The following is a 16,905-nucleotide window of genomic DNA, read 5'->3' as shown; positions in this document are numbered from 1 at the left end:
CTAAAAGTAACCCTAAACCCACACCTAAATTTAACAGTATCCCTATCCCTAAACCTAACATGAACACTAACATTTAACCTAACCCAAAACCTAACCAAATCCCTAACCTTCACCCTATACCTTAACCTAACAAAAACCCTAACCCTAACACTAACACTAATCCTAACCCTAAGGCTAACACTAACCTTTACCTACAAGTAACTCTAAAACTAAACATAAACCTAACCCTGAGCCTCACTCTAACCCCAATCCTAACCATAACTCTTACCCTAACCCTAACCCTATCCCTTACCCTAACACAAATCATATTCCTCACACAACACTAATTGTAACACTAACTCTAACCCTAACACTCACCCAAACTCTAAAACTAACGCTAATCCTTGCCGGAACCCTAACCCTAACCCTAATACTAAAACTAAACCTAAACAAAACCTTAACTCTAAAACGAACCCTAAACCCAACCCTAACCTAACTGTAACACTAAACCTAACCCTAAGCCTATCCCTAACCCTAAACCTATCCCTAACCCTAAACCTATCCCTAACCCTAACACTAATCCTAATTCTAACACTAACTCTAACCCTAAAACTTACACTAACCCTAAATGTAACCATTTCCAAAATCTTAAACCTAAAACTAACCCTAAACTTAACCCTAACCCTAATCTTAACACAAACCCTAATCCTAATTTTATCCCTAACCGTAACACTAACCCTAAACCTTATCCCAGCCCTAACAATAAAACTAACCATAAACCTATTCCTAACCCTAACACTAACACTAACCCTAACCCTTATAATAACCCTAAACCTAACCTAACCCTAACCCTATCATTAACCCTAGGCCTAACACTAACCCTAAACCTAATCTAAACTCTAGCCCTAACCTTAGCTAACCTTTAGAGTAATGGATAGAGTTAACTCTATCCATTACTGTATCCATTACTAACTCTATCCATTACTTTAAACCTAACCAGAAACAAACCTAATTCTATCCACTACTCTAACCCTAACCCGAACCCACTGCTAATTCAAGAATTAACCCTAAATCTTAACCTAAACCAAACCCTACTTGGACACTGACCCTAATAATTACCTTAGCTCTATTTTTGACCCTTACCCTACACCTTAACCTTTCAGTAGACATGGCCATAACCTAACATTAAAACTAATACTAACAATAAACCGAGAATTGACATTACCCCTAGCTTTAATCCTAGACATAGCCCTAACACAAACCCTTAGCCTAGCCCTTAACTTAGTCTTATTCCTAACCTAAGCCCTAACCTTAGTCCTAACCCTAGTTCTAATCCTCGCCCTAGCACTAAACCTAGCTATAACCATATTCCTTCCCCTAAACCAAATCATAATTCTAACACTAACACTAACCCTAAACCTAGGCCTAGATTAACACTAACCCTAACACTAAACCTAGCCCTAATTTAGCCCTAACCCTAAACCTACCCTTAACCTTCAACCAAAGACTAACTTGAACTCTCAACCTAGCCTTATATCTAGTTCTAACCCTATCTGTTACCATAACACTAACATTAGCCCTAAACTTAGCCCTAAGCCTAGCTATAGCCCTAAACCTAGATCTAACCTTAACGATAAATCTAAACCTAAGCTTCACCCTACCATTAGCCCTAACACTATTGGTAATCATAAAACTAGCCCTAACCTTAGGCCTACTTCTAAAACAAAACTGAGCCATAGCCCTATTGCTAACCCTACCTAACCTTAACCCTAGACCTGACATTAGCCCTATCCCTAGACCTAATCCTAGTTCTAGGCCGAGCCTTAATTCTTACCCTGATCTGAACCCCAGCCCTATCCCTAATTTTATCTCTTGTCTTAGCACTAAACATAGCTGTAACATCATACCTTACCATAAAACTAAAGCTAAACTTAACCCTAGCCCTAAACCTAGGCCTAAACCTAACACTAACCCTGACACTAATCCTAGCCCTAATTTATCCCAAACACTAAACCTATCATTATCCCTAAGACTAACTCTAACTCTTTCTCTAGCCCTATCTCTAGTTCTAAACCTATCCCTTACCATAACCCAAAACCTATCCCTATCCCTAGCCCCAAACTTATCCCTAGTCTTTGTTCTACCCCTAAACCTGGATCAAACCTTAACCTTAAGCCTAAATCTCACCCTAACACTAGCCCTAACAGAAATGCTAATTGGAAAACTAACCCTAAACCTAACCTAGCCCTAAAAAAACTGAGCCATAAACCTAACCCTAACCCTTAACCTAAACCAAACACTAACCCTAAACCTAGCCCTAATCCTTGCCATAATTTGAGTGCTAAACATAATCCTAGAAGTAACCCTGACCTTGACTTGGATTCTAACACTAACTCTAGCTCTAAACATTGCCTTAATACTAAACAAAGAAGTAGCCCTGATCAGAAACCAAGTTCTTTCCATTAGCCGTAGCCCTAATGCTATCACATATCCTAGTGCTAAACCGAGACCTATCCCTACGATTAACTCTACGACTAACCATAAACCTAACACTATCCCTAATTTTGAACCTACTTTTAATCCTATCCCTTACTCTAAGCCAAACCCTCAATCTTATGATACCGTAGTCCTAACACTAATCCTTAGCCTATCCCAAACCCTAACTATATTACTAGTCCTAATCCTATGCCTCATTCTAGCTCTAGCTCTAACCCAAACCCTGACCCTTATTCTGACCCTAACACTAACACTAGATTTAAACCTGACACTAACCCTAAAGCAGATCCTATCTCTACCCCTACTGGTAAACCTATACTTAAACCTAACAGTAACACTAGCACTAGACCAAACCTAATCCTAAATAGAGTTATAAATCTAGCCCTAACCCTAAACAAAAACCTTGAACTAGACCCAACCATAACCTTTAATCTAACACAAAGACTAACCCTATACCTAGACCCAACACTATTCCTAATTCTGGCCCTAACACTAACCAAACACTGACGCTTACCCTAACACCAAACCTAGCTCTAAACCTGATCCTAACTCAAAACCTAGTCCTAACACTAGACTTATCCTTAACCCTAAAACTAGCCATAACCATAACCCGAGCTCTTACATTACTCATAGCCCTAACGCTAGCTATAAACAACACACAACCTAGCCCTTATCCTAGCCCTAAACCTAGCCCTGATTGTAACCCTAACATGTAACCCTAGATAACCCTAACCCTAACCCTTGCCCTAGTCCTAAACCTAGCTCAAACTCTAACCCTTTCTCTAATCATAACACTCACCCTAACCCTAACCCTAGCCCTGACTATAACCCTAACCTTTGCCCTAGACCTAACCTTAGTTCAAACCCTAATACTTACCCTAAACCTAACCCTGACAAGAAACCTAGGCCTAACCCTAACCCGAGCTATAAACTTAACCTTAACTCTAGCCCTAACCTTAGCTCTAACCCTATCCATTACCCTAAAGATAAGCCTAAACCACATGCAAACCCTAGGACTAACACTAACCCTATAGCTAACAAACCTTATCCATTACTCTGATATTAGCCCTAAAACTAACCCTATCCATTACCCTAATCCTAAACCAAAAAATAATGCTAATACAAGCCTTAACCCTAAACCTTAGTCTAAACCAAACCATACCCGGACCCTGACCCTAATAAAACACCTAGCCCTAACAATAGGCCTAACCCTAACTTTATCCCTAGCACTAATCCTAGCCCTAGTTTAGCCCTAACCCTAAACCTACCCCTAACCCTAGCCCAAAGAATAACTCTAATTGAACCCCAGTTCTATTTCTAGTACAAACCCTAAACATTACCACAACCCTAACACTAGCCCTAACCTTAATCCTAATGCAGGCCCTAGCCCTAAACCTAGATCTAACCATAACAATAAATCTAAGCATAAATCTCCTTCTACCACTAGCCCTAACTCTCTCTCTAATCCTAAAACTAGCCCTAATCCTAGCCCTAGCTCTAAAACAAAACTGAGAAAAGCCTAACCCTAACCCTAGCCTACCAGTAATGCTAGACCTGACATTAGCCCTATCCCTAATTTTTACCTTAACCCTCACACAAAACCTAACCTTACACCTACCCTTAATCCTAGCCCTAATTCGAGTCCTATACCTAACCCTAATCAGTAACACTGATCCTGATTCTGACTCTAACAGAAACCCTACCTCTAATCATCTCTGTAAGCCTAAACCTAATCTAAACATAAGACCTTGACCTAGACCTAATGCTAACTCTAAAACTAACCTTAATCTTAACTCTAGTTCTTACAATAGTCATAGTCCTACCTTACCCCTAACCTAACCCAAAACCTACCTCTAATCTGACCCCTAACCCTAACTTTAATACCGTCCCTAACCCTAACCCTAGCCTTAACACTTTACCTAAACCCAACCCAAAAACAAAACCTTGAACTTACCCAAACCATAGCCCTAATCCTAACCATAACCCTAGCCCTAACCCTAGCTCTATCTTATTCATTACCTTAACCATAACCCTAACATAATTCTAACCCTAAGCCTAATACTAACCATAGCCCTAATCTAACAATAAACCTAGCCCTATCTGTAGCTCTATTCCTATGCATTACCCTAACCATAACCCTAACTGAATTATATCCCTAGGCCTAACCTTAACACTATCACTAACCCTAAGGCTGTCCATTACCCTGAACATAAACTGAACCCTAAACCTAACCATGTCCATTACCCTAACCCTAACACTAAACCTATTGCTAACTTGAGCCCTAACACTAAACCTTAACCAAACACATATTCTATCCCTGATTCCAACCCTAATAATACCCTAGCTGTGTAGCTGAGCCTAAAACTCAACCTAACACTCACAATACATCTGGCTATAAACATAACCCTAAAACTATCCCTAAACATAACCCTAGAACTGACATTAGCCCTAGACATTATCCTAGCCCTAACCCTACCACAAACCTAGCCCTAATCCTAGCACTAAGCCTAGCCTTAATCATAACCATAAACTTAACCCTAGCCTTATCCCTAATTTTATCCTTTGATAAAAAAAGAAGGAACCCTGACCCTGATGCAGATCCTAACACTAACCCTACCTCTATACATTGCCCTAACACTAACCCTAGAACTAGCCCTAAACAGATACCAATTTTTTTCATTAGCCATAGCCCTAAAGCTAACACAAATCCCAGTGCTAATCCAAGCTCTAAACCTAGGTTTAACCCTAAGACTAACCCTAACCATAACTTTAGCCCTAAAGCTATCCTTAACCGTAATTCTACCTCTAAACCCATCGATTTCCCTAAGCCAAACCCTCACCCTAATGTTAGCTAGTCCTAAACCTAATCCTTAGTCTACCCCAATCCCCAGTTTTATTACTAGTTCTAACCTTAGCCTTCATTCTAGTTGTAACACTAACTCTAACTTTGACCCTTATTCTGATTCTAAATCTAACCCTAGAACAAAACATCACACTAACCCTGAAATGGACCCTACCCATAAAACCCTTAACCTAACCCAAAGACTAAACCTATCCCTAGACCCAACACTAGTCCTAATTATGTCCTAACTATAACCCTAACCCTAATCCTAACCGACAGCCCTAATGCTACCTATAAATACCACACAAACCTAGCCTTATCCTAGCCCTTAACCTAGCCCTAATTGTTACCCTAACCATAACGCTAGCCCTGACTCTAACCCTAAACATCACCCTAGCCCTAACCCTAGCTCATATCCTAACATTTACCCTAAACCTAACCCTGACACTAACCCTAGGCCTAAACCTTACCTAGCCCTAATCCTAACCTTAACCATAGCACTAACATTACCTCTAAACTTATCTATTAACCTAAAGATAAGCCTAACTCAATTGCTATCCACAGGCCTAACGCTAACCCTATCGATAACTCTAACTATATTCATTACTCTAAACTTAGCTTGAACCCTAAACCTAACCCTATCCACTATCCTACTTCTAACCCTAACCCTAATGCTAATTCAACAATTAACTCTAGACCTTAAACTAAACCAAACCCTAAACGACCCTGAACCTAATAACATGCCTAGCTCTAAACCTGACTCTTACCCTAAACGTAATCCTTACACTAGACCCAGCCATAAACTAACCCTAAAATTATTTCTAACCAAAAGCATAGACCTGACAAGCCCTATCTTTAATTCTAGCCCTAGCCCTAACACAAACCCTCAAACCTAGTCCTAAAAGTAGCCTTAATCATAACCCTAATCCTAACCTAGCCATAACCCTAATTCTACTCTCCCCCTATCCCTAAACCTATCTATAAGCCCATCCGTTTTCCTAAACCTAAGCCTATTTCTAACATTAACACTAACCCTAACCCTAGCCCTAACCCTAACACTAAACCTAGTGCAAATCCTAGCCCTAATTTAGCACTAAACTTAAACCCACCCCTAACCCTAGCCCTAAGACTAACTTTAACTCTCACCCTAGCCCTATTTCTAACAATATCACTAATCCCAAAACAAGCCCTAACCCTAGCCTTAGCTCTAAAACAAAACTGAGCCATAGCCCCAACCCTAACCCTGAACTAAACATAACCCTAAATCTGATATTAACCCTATCCGTAATTCTTACTCTAACACTAACACAAATTTTATCCTACACCTAGCCTTAACCCTCAGCCTAATTCGAGTCCTATCCCTAATCCTAAAAGTAACAATGATCCTGACTCTGAACCTAACACTAACCCTATCTCTGATAATCCCCTAAACCTAAACCTAACTCTAGTTTTACTTATAGCCCTGACCCTATCTCTAGCCCTAACACTTAACCTAAACTTAGCCCTAAACCTAAACCTTTTCCTAACCTGAAACCTAAACCAAACCATAGCCCTATTCCTAACCATAACACTAGCCCTCAACCTAGACATAATTTTATCCATTACCCTAAACATAACTCTAAGCAAATTCTAACCCTAGGCTTAACCCTAACCATGTCCCTAACCTAACCATAATCCTAGTCCTAACTGTAGCTCTAATCCTATCCATTACCTGAACCAAATTTAAACAAATTCTATCCCTAGGCCAAACTCTAACCCTATGCCTTACCCTAACCCTGTCCATTATACTAAACTTAACCTGAACCTGAAACCTAACCATATCCATTACCCTATCCCTAATGCTAGTTTTAGCCCTAACCCTAAACCTTAACCTAACCCATTACTTAACACTGACTCTGACCCTAATAATACCCCTAGCTGTAAACCTGACCCTAACACTCAAAGTAACCCTTACAATAGACATGGCCATAAACCTAAACCTAAAACTATCCCTAACCATAAAACTAGAACTGACATTAGCCCTAGATCTATTCCTAGCCCTAACACTAACACAAACCCTACCCCTAATTCTAGCCCTAAGCCTAGCTTTAATCCTAGTTCTAACCTTAACCGGAGCCTAACCTTAATTTTATTCCATGCCCTAACCCAAAATGTAGCTGTAACATCATACCTTACCCTAATGCTAACACTAACCCTAGCCCTAACTTTAGGCTAAAAACTAACACTAACCCTAGGGCTAATCCTAGCCCTAATTTAAACCTAATCCTAAACCTAATCCTCTTCCTAGCCCTAAGACTAACTCTAACTCTCGCCCTAGCTCTATCCAAAGTTTAAAACCTATCCCTTACCATAACCCAAAACCTAGCCCTATCCCTAGCCCCAACCCTAACTCTAACCATCACCCTAGCCCTAAACCTGGTTGTAAACTCTAACCTTAAGCCCAAACCTCACACTAACACTAGCCCTAAACCTAATGCTAATTGGAAAACTAGCCCTAACCCTACCCTGGCCGTAAAACAAAACCGAGCCATAATGCTAACCCTAACATTTAACCTAAACCAAACACGAACCTTACACCTATCCCTAAACTTAGCACTATTTTGAGTCCTAACTCGAACCATAGAAATCACCCTGATCCTGAGTCGGACACTAACAGTACACATAGCTCTATACATTGCCATAATGCTAACTGTAAAACTAGCCCTAATCAGTAAACTAGTTATTTCATTAGATGTAACCCTAATCTTAACACAAATTATAGCCCTAATCTGAGTTTACCCTAACCCTAACCGTACCTCTGATTCATTCCATACCCCAAGCCAAACCCTCCCCCTAATGCTACTCTAGTCCTAAACTTAATCTTTAGCCTACCCAAAACCCTAACTCTATTACTAGTCCTAAACCTTGTCCTCATTCTAGCTTTAATCCTAATCCTAACTTTGACCCTAACATTAGACTTATTCATAACCCTGACTATAACACTAGCCATAACCATATCCCTAGCTCTTACATTACCCATAGCCCTAACGTTACCCTATACATTACACAAAACCTAGCCCTTATACTAGCCCTGAACCTAGCCCTAATAATAACCCTAACCATAACCTTAGACCTAACCCTAATGCTAAACTTTGCCCTAGCCCTAACCGTAGCTCGAACTAAAATCCTTAGTCTAAACATAACCCTAAACCTAACCCTAACACTAGCCCTGACTCAAACCCTAACCCTCGACCTAGGCCTAACCCTAGCTCATATGCCTACACTTACCCTAAACCTAACCCTAACCCTAAACCTAACCTTAAGCCTAGCCCTAACCTTAGCTCTAACCCTATCCATTACCATTAGGTAAGCATAACCCAAATGCTATCCCTAGGCCTAAAGATAACCCTATCGCCAACACTAAACCTATCCATTACTCTAAACCTAGCAGAAACCATAAACCCAATTCTATACATTAACCTAACCCTAACCCTAACCCACTGCTAATTCAAGCATTATCCCTAAATCTTAATCTAAACCTAACTCTACCCAGACCCTGACACTAATAGTACACCTAGCACTAAACCTGACCCCTAACCTGAACCTAAACGTTATACCAGACATAGCCATAACCTAACACTAAAACTAATACTAACCATAAACCTAGACATTACATTAGCCCTATACCTAATCCTAACCCTAGCCCTAACACAAACCCTCAGCTTAACCCTAAATCTAGCCTTAATCCTAACCCAAACCCTAACCTTAGTCCAAACCCTAATTCTAACCCTCACCATAACCCTAAAGTTAGCTAAAACCCTATTCCTTCCCCTAAACCTAATCCTAACCCTAACACTAACACCAAACCTAGGCCTAATGCTTACACAAACCTAGTGCTAATCCTAGCACTAATTTAGCCCTAATCCTACACCTACCCCTAACCCTAGCCCAAAGATTATTTTGAACTCCCACCCTAGACCTATTTCTAGTTTTAACCTATCTGTTACCATAACCCTAACATTAGCCCTAACCTTAGCCTTAACCCTAACCATAGACCTAAACCTAGATCTAACCATAACAATAAATCTAAGCTTAAACTTCACCCTAAAACTAGCCCTAACACTACTACTAATCATAAAACTAGACCTCAACCTAGGCCTAGTTCTAAAACAAAACGGATCCATGGCCCTATCCCTAACCCTAGCCTAACCTTAACCCTAGACCTGACATTAGCCCTATCCCTAGACCTAGCCTAGTTCTAAACCCAGCCTTAATCCTAAACCTAATTTTAACCCTAGCCCTAACCCTAATTTTATCCCTTGTCCTAGCACGAAATATAGCTATGACATCATACCTTACCCTAACCCTAATGCTAATCCTAGCCTTACCCTAAACCTAGGCCTAAATCTAACACTAACCCTAGAACTATTCCTAGCCCTAATTTAGCCCTAACAGTAAACCTACCCCTATCCCTATCCCTAAGACTAACTCTAGCTCTCACCATAGCCCTATCCCTAGTTCTAAACCTGTCCCTTACCATAACCCAAAAGCTAGCCCTAACTTTAGCCCCAAATTTAGCCCAAACCTTTGCCCAAGGCTTAAACCTGGATTTAAAACTAAAATTAATTATAAACCTCACCCTAACACTAGCAGTAGCCCTAACACTAATTGGAAAACTACCCCTAAATCTACCCTACCTCTAAAACAAAACCGAGCCATAATCCTAACCCTTAACCTAAACCAAACTCAGAAGATACACCTAGTCCTAAACCTAGCCCTAATTTGAGACCTAACTCTAACCCTAGAAATAACCCTGACACTAACTCGGCCCCTAACACTAACCCTAGCTCTAAACATTGCCATACCACTGACCCTAGAACAAACCCTAAAGAGAAATCTAGTTCTTTCATTAGCCGTAGCCCTAATGATAACACAAATCCTAGCCTGAATCTGAGACCTAACCCTATTTTTTAACTCTAACCCTAACCCTAACCATAACCATAACCTTACCTTAAATCCTATCCCTTTCCCTAAGTCAAACCCTAACCCTAATGCTAACATAGTCCTAAAATTAATCCTTCGCCTACCCCAAACCCTAACTCTATTTCTAGTTTGATCCTAGACCTCATTCTAGCTCTAAACCTAACCCTATCCCTGACGTTTATACTGACCCTTACACTAAACCTAAGTCTAAACCTGACCCTAACACTAAACCAAAACCTAAAACTTCCCATACCGGTAAACCTATTCTTAAACCTAACAGTAACACTAGCACTAAACAAAACCTAATCCTAAATATAGTAATAAATCTAGCTCTAGCCCTAAAGAAAAACTAGCCCTAACATTAACCTAACATTAACCGTTAACCTAACTTAAAGACTAACCCTATCCCTAGACCCAATGCTAGTCATAATTCTGGCACTCACCCTAAACCTAACCCTATCCTGAAAAATGACCCTTAATCCTAAACATACTCTAGCTCTAAACCTTATCCTAACCCAAAACCTACCCCTAACACTAGACATTTCCATAACACTGACCCTAAAAGTAGCCATAAATATATTCCTAGCTGTTATATTTCCCATAGCCCTAATGTTAGCCCTAAACCTCACACAAAACCTAGCCCTTATCCTAGCCCAAAACCTAGCCCTAATCATAACCCTAAGCATAATCCTAGACCTAAGCCTAATCCTACACTCGCCTTAGCCCTAAACCTAGCTGAAACTCTAACCCTTACACTAAATATAACCCTAACCCTAACCCTAGCCTGAATCTAACCCTAATTCTCGCCCAAGACCTAATCCTAGCTCAAATGCTCATACTTACACAAAAAATATGCCTGACAGCAACCCTAAGACTAACCCTAAACCTTGCCCTTATTGTAACCTTATACCTAGCCCTAACCTAAGCTCTAACACTATCCATTACCCTACAGATGAGCCTAACTCATATGCTAACCCTAGGCATAATGCTAACCCTATCACTAACACAAACCCAATCCATTACTCTAAATATAACTTGAACCCTAAACCTAATCCTAACCATTACCCCATTCATAACCCTAACACTAAAGCTAATTAAATCCTTAACTCTAAAACTTAATCTAAACCAAACCCTACCCAGATTCTGACCCTAAAAATACACTTAGCTTTAAACCTGACCCTTACCTAAACCTAACCCTTACACTAGACCTAGCCTAAACCTAACCCTAAAACTAACACTAACCATAAATCTAGACCTGACATTAGCCCTATCACTAATCCTAGCCCTAGCCCTAACACAAACCCTCATCCTAGCACTAAACATAGCCTTAATTCTAACCCTAGCTCTAACCCTAATTCTAACCCTCACCCTAGCCCTAAACTTAGCTATAACCCCATCCCTTCCCCTAACCAAAACCCTAACCCTAGGCCTAACCCTAACACTAACCCTAGCCCTAAATCTAGCCTTAATTTAGCCCTAACCCTAAGCCTCATCCTAACCCAAGCCCTAAGACTAACTATAACTCTCGCCCTAGCCCTATTTCTAGTTCTAACTCTATTCGTTAATAGCCCTAACACTAGCCCTAAACTTAGCCCTAAACATAGCCATAGCCGTAAACCTAGATCTAACCATAAAAATAAATCTAAGCCTAAACATCACCATACCACCATCGCTAACACTATCACTAATCCTAAAGGTAGCCCTAGCTGGAAAACAAAACTGTGACAATGCCCTAATGCTAACCCTAACCAAACCATAATTCTAGACTTGACATTAGACCTATCCCTAGTTCTTACCCTAACCCTTACAAAAACCCTAACCCTACACCTAGCCTTAACCCTAGTCCTTTTACAAGTCTATGCCTAACTCTGATCAGTAACACTGATCCAGATTCTGATGGTAACACTAACCCTGTCTCTAATCATCACCCTAAAACTATACCTAATCCACAAACTAGATTTAGACATAATGCTAAACTTAATATTAGTCCTAATCATAACCCTAGTTCTAACACTAGCCCTAGTCCTAAATAGCCCTAACTTAATTCAAAACCTAGACCTAATCTGAGCACTAACCCTAGCATTAACCCTAGCCCTTACCCTAAACCTAGCCCTAATACTTAACCTAAATCTAACCATGAACCTAAACCTAGTCCTAACCCGAAATCTAACCCAAACCATAACCCTAATCCTAACCATAATCCTAGCCCTATCCCTAGCTCTAATCCTTTCCATTACCCTAGCTCTAAACATTTCCCTAAAGCTAACCCTAGACCTAGTCCTAATCAGAATCCTAGTTCTTTCATTAACTGTAGCCCTAATCCTAAAACAAATCCTTGCCCTATTCTGAGGCCTAAACCTAGGTATAATCCTAAAGCTAACCCTAACCCTAACCCTAACCCTAACACAACCCTAACTCTACATCTAACCCTATCCCTTATCCTAAGCCAAACCCTCACTGTAATGCTACCCTACTTCTAACCATAATTATTAGCCTACGTCAAACCCCATCTCTATTACTAGTCTAATCCTAGCTCTCTTTGAGGATCTAACCATAACTCTAACCATTACATTTATTCTGACCCTAACACTAACCCTAGGTCTAAACCAGACACTAACCCAAAAGCAAACCCTAACCCTACCTCTACTGGTAAACCTATACGTAAACCTAACAGTAACACTAGCACTAGACCAAACCTAATCCTAAATAGAGTCATAAATATAGCCTTACCCCTAAACAAAAACCTAGCACTAGCCCTAACAATAACCATTAACCTAATGTAAAAACTAACTATATACCTAGACCCAATGCTAGCCCTAAATCTGGCCCTCACCCTAAACCTAACACTAACCCAAACAATGACCGTTATCCTAAAACAAATCCTAGCTCTAAATATTATCATAACCCAAAACCTAACTAGAACACTAGACTTATCCATAACCCTAACCCTAAAACTAGCCATAACCATATCCCTAGCTCTTACATTACCCATAGCCCTAATGATAGCCAAAAACCTCACACAAATGTAGCCCTTATCCTAGCCCTAAACCTAGCCCTTATTGTAACCCTAACCATAAGCCTATACCTAACCATAAACCTAACACTCTCCCTAACCTTAATTCTAGCTCAAACTCTAACCTTAATCAAAACATAACCCTAGCCCTAACCCTAACATTAGCCATGACTCTAACCCTAACCCTCCCGCTAGCACTGATCCTAGCTCAAATGCTAACACTTACCCCAAACCTAAACCTGACATGGACCCTAGGTCTTACCCTAACCCTAGTCCTAATTCTAACTTTAACCCTAGCCCTAACCTTAGCTCTAACCTATCCATTACCCTAAAGATAATGCTAAACCAAATGCTAACCCTAGGCCTAATGCTAACACTATTGCTAACACTAACCCTATTCATTACTGTAAACCTAATGTGAACCCTGAACCTAACCCTATCAATTACCCTAACCCGAACCCTAACCCTATCCCTAACACTAATACAAGCCTTAACCATAAATTTTAAACTAAACCAAACCCTACTCAAACCCTGATCCTAATAATACACCTAACTTTAAACCTGACCCTTAACCTAAACCTAACCCTTACACTAGACATAGCCATAATCTAACCCTAAAACTGACCATAACCATAAATCCATACCTGACATTAGCCCCAGCCTTAATCATAGCCCTAACCCTAACACAAACACAAGTTCTTATCATAGGCCTATACCTAGTCTTAATCCTAACCCAAACCCTAACTCTAGCCCTATCTCAAATTTTAACCCTCGCCCTAGACCTGAACTTAGGTATAACCCCATTCTTTCCCCTAACCCTATCACTAACCCTAACACTAAAAGTCCTAACCATAGGCCTAACCCTAACACTAATCCTAGCAATAATCCTAGCCCTAATTTAGCCCTAACCCTAACTCTACCCCTAACCTTGGCCTAAGACTAACACTAACTCTAACCTAGCCCTATTTCTAGTTCTAATCCTACACATTATAATAAACCTAACTCAAGCCCTAACCTTAGCCCAACCCAAGCCCTAGACCCTAGCCTATATCTAACCATAACTCTACATTTGACCCTAAACCTAAGCTTAATCCTCAACCTACCACTAGACCTAACACTATTGCTAATCCTAAAACTAGCCGTAACCCTAGCTTTATCCCTTAAACAAAACGGAGCCATTGTCTTAACCCTAAATGCTAACCTAAACCAAACCCTAACCCTAAACTTAGCCATAACATTCTACCTCTAATTCATGTCCTAGTCCTAAAATTAACCCTGACCCTGACTTATATTCTAACACTAACGTTAATTCTAATTATCACACTAACCTTAAAGATAGGGCTAATACTAGATCTAGACAAAATACTAACTCTAATCATAAACTTAGTTTTGATATTACTGATAGCCCTAACCCTAGTCCTAAACCTAACAGAAAAACTAGCCCTAATCTGAGTCCTAACCCTAGATGTAAACCTAAACATAACTCTAGCCCTAACCCTAAACCTAACCCTAGCCCTAAACCTAGCTCTAACTCTATCACTTACCCTAAACCAAACCCTATCAACAATGCTAACCTTAGTCCTAATCCTAATCCATAGTCTAATCCAAACCCTAACACTATTACTAGTTGTAACCCTAGCCCTCATTCTAGCTCTAAACCTAATTTAAATACTTATATTAACACAAACCCTCAGTCTAAATCTGACCCTAACACTAAACCAAACCCTAAAACTAGCCCTACCAGTAAACTTATACCTAAACCTAACCCCAACCCTAACACAAGCCCTAGATATAAGCCTAATCCTAAATACAGCCATAACTCTAGACCTAGACCTAAATAAACCCTGAGTCCTAGCCCTAACATAATTCTTAACCTAAAGCAAACACTAACTCTATCCCTAGACCTAACCCTAGTCTGGATTTCACCCTAAAACTAACTCTAACCTGAACATTGACCCTAACAGTAACACTTAATCTAAATCTAAACCTGAACCTAACCCAAAACCTAAACCTAAAACTAGCTCTAATCAGAACCCTAGATTTACATTACACATAGCCTTAATTCTGGGCCTAAACGTAACACAAGACCTAGCCCTAATCAAAGGCCAAACCTACCCTAAGTGTAACCATATTCCTAAATGTAGCCCTAACCCTAACCCTCGCCTTAGATATAACCCTAGCTCAAAGCCTAACCCTTAGCCAAAACATAATCCTAGCACTATTCATAAACATAAATCTAACCCTAGCCCTAATCCTAACCTTAACCCTAGTACTAACCCTTTCTGTAACACTAACATTACCCTAACATTACCTTAACCCTAACCCTAATAATAACCCTAGCCCTAAACCTAACCCTATTTATAACCCTAATCATAAATCTAACCCTAGACTTAATCCTCAACATAATCCTTGCCATAAACTTAACCCTAAACCTCCCATGAATCAAAACTAAACCGATCCCTAAACCTAAATTTAACCATAACCTAAACTAACCCTAAACTGAAACTTACATGTAATCCAATACATTAATCTAAAATTAACCCTAACCCTAATGAATACCCTAGCCCTAACTCCAGCCTTAACCATAACCATAACCATAACCCTACCCTAGACCTAACACTAAACATAACACTCCCCCTAGCCGTAATCGTAGCTTAAACCCTAAAACTTACCCTAAAAGTAACACTAGCCCTAGCCCTAATCATAACCCTAACTCTAGCCCTAAACCTGATATTAAACCTAGCCCTAGCCCTAGCCCTACTATAGCCCTATTTCTAACCCTAAACTGAACCCTAGTATTAAGACTAAGTACAATTCTCACACAAGACCTATCCCTACTTCTAACCCTATCCCTTACCATAACTCTAACCCTAGTCATCACCCTTACACTATCTTTAGCCCTAGCACTAACTCTAGATTGAAACCTATCTCTAAAACTAAACCTAACCTAATGCCTCAGTCTAACCCTAACCCTAATGCTAATCCTAAAATTAGCCCTAACCCTAGCCCTAGCCCTATAACAAAACCGAGCCATACCCCTAACACTAACCCTTACCCTAGACCAAACCTTAACCCTACACCAGCCCTAACCCTAGCCCTAGTTTGAAACCTAACCCTAACCCTAAACCTAACCATAACCCTGACTCATATCAAACACTAAACCTAGCTCTAAAGATCACCTTAACTTTAAACCTAACCCAAACAATAGACCTAGCCCTAAACCTAACCCTAAAACTATCAATATATGAACCCTATCTCTTACAATAGCCATAACCATAACACTAGCCCTAACCCTAATACAAAACTAGACCTAATCCAAGCCCTAATACGAGCTTTAACCCTAAACCTAATTCTAACCCTAGTCCAAACCCTAGCTCTAAACCTATCCCTTACCCTAAGCCAAACCCTCACCCTAATGCTAACCATATTCTTAGCACTAATCTTTAGCCTAACCAAAACTTAACTCTAACTAGTCCTAACCATAGCTTTCATTCTAGATATAACCATAACCCAAACCCGAACCCTATCACTGACATTATTCAGACCCTATCACTAATCTGACATCTAAATATAAACCTAACCCTAAACTGAACCCTATTACTAGCCCTAATCA

Source organism: Spermophilus citellus, assembly GCF_964194105.1.
Source record: "Spermophilus citellus genome assembly, contig: SCAFFOLD_61, whole genome shotgun sequence".
NCBI classification, from domain to species: domain Eukaryota; kingdom Metazoa; phylum Chordata; class Mammalia; order Rodentia; family Sciuridae; genus Spermophilus; species Spermophilus citellus.
This window is presented reverse-complemented; position numbering follows the sequence as displayed.